The following is a 1945-nucleotide window of genomic DNA, read 5'->3' as shown; positions in this document are numbered from 1 at the left end:
ATTTTCATATGCCAAGTAAAATAAATAAAAGATCTTTTAACAAAATATAAAATGAGTGAAGCCAAAATTATGACTATTCTCATGCATCCATCCTCCTCATTAGACAAAGATGAAAATGGAAAATCTATTTCTGAAAAAGAATATAGAGGAATGATCGGTTTTTTACTTTATTTAACTATAAATAGGTCTAATATTATTTTTGTAGTATGATTATGTGCTAGGTTTCAGTCATCACCAAAAGAATATCATTTAACTGTTGTAGGAAGAATTTTTCGTTATCTTGTTGGTACTATTGATCTTGGCATTTGGTGTAGCGAAGGTTCTCATTTTGATTGTGTAGCCTACTGTGATGTCGATTATGCCGAAGATAAGATCGAAAGAAAAAGCACAAGTGGTGCATGTCAGTTCCTATGAGAAGAACTAATAAGTCGGTCATGCAGAACATGTCTATCAACCATTGAAGCTGATAAGTAGGAGAAGAAAAAACACAATTGTTCTATTAACCACTGAAGCTGAACATGTTTCAGCAGCAAAGTATTGCTCCCAAGTTCTATGGATTAAAAATCAACTTGAAAACTTTTGAGTAAGTTATTCTCATATTCCAATTTATTGTTATAATACTAGTGCCATTAATCTTTCTAAAAATCCTATTCAACATTCTAGATCCTAACATATTGAAATAAAACATCATTTTATAAGGGATTATGTGAATAAAAAGGCAATTGAATTAATCTTTGTTGATACAAAAAATCAGCTAGCTGATAAATTTACAAAGCCTGTTGCTGAAGAAAATTTTAATTCAATCAAAGAAAGATTAAAAATCATCAAAAATCCAACTCAAAATCGATAAAAACTGAAACCAGGTCATTCTGGTCATAACGAAGAATGTTCTTCGTTCGAGTCTGTTTTAACAAACGGCTCCAAATCATTCTTCTTCATCATGAAGAAGTTCAAAAATCAGCTTTTGAAAGTGTACCTTTTGTCAATCATAAAAAAGTAACGGCGACCCATGCCTATTACTACCACATTATCTCCATTCTCCTGCTTCCCAATAACGAATGCCCAATCAATGAAATCCCACACGTGGCACTCTCTCCTCTCACAACCATATGCAAAAGTTCAAAACCGTTCATCTTTCTCCACTAAACAACAACTTCACACTTTTTCTGCAAAAAATCATCTCTCCATCTCATTCATCCTCACTTCTCGTTTTCTCAAAAGTGGCGTGTACCAAGGCAGCTGCACGCAAGAATCCTCAGTCAAGAACACCATCACCATCACCAACTCGTTCACCATTACCTCCACCCAAAACAACACCTCCATACTCTTCTTTAGAGAGAATATTCTATGAATACTTTTCATTGTCCATGAAGTCCAGCCCCCCACCGATTACACTTGCTCCACTATCCACCATTCTTCCACTCTTATTCCAATGCCCAACTCCCTCATTCAGTCAGGCTCCACCCTATCTCCAAAAATCATTCAACATTCGATCGAGTAGTTCATCTTCCAAACGAAGATCAATGAGAATCCTAGCAGGTATTGGCACCTCAAAAACCAAGACTGTAACGCCCCGTTTTTCAAAGCGAGGGTGTATTTTTTTTTTAAAAGAAATTAAACTGAAACAGAGAAATAAACAAGAAAATGCCTTCGGATAAATAATTGAGTCATTATAATTTACAAGCAGCGGAAAAGTTTCTCCAAATATAAATCCAAAGCATTTACACAACAAAAAATGGTACATGGGACCCATTCAAATAAGATGTCAAACTGACAATATTAGTATAAGTACAATTTTCCAAATCAAAATACTCCAACCCAAAAAGTAGGACGTCTAGTCCCTATACATCAACCTAATCTGATCATCCTACCAAAAAACTATACACCCTGAGTGATCTCCACGCACCCCGTGAGATCCTCCTAACGTAGCTGCAGTCAAGCGTTC

The sequence above is a fragment of the Cicer arietinum genome, chromosome 4 (genome assembly GCF_000331145.2).
Source record: "Cicer arietinum cultivar CDC Frontier isolate Library 1 chromosome 4, Cicar.CDCFrontier_v2.0, whole genome shotgun sequence".
Lineage (NCBI taxonomy): Eukaryota > Viridiplantae > Streptophyta > Magnoliopsida > Fabales > Fabaceae > Cicer > Cicer arietinum.
This window is presented reverse-complemented; position numbering follows the sequence as displayed.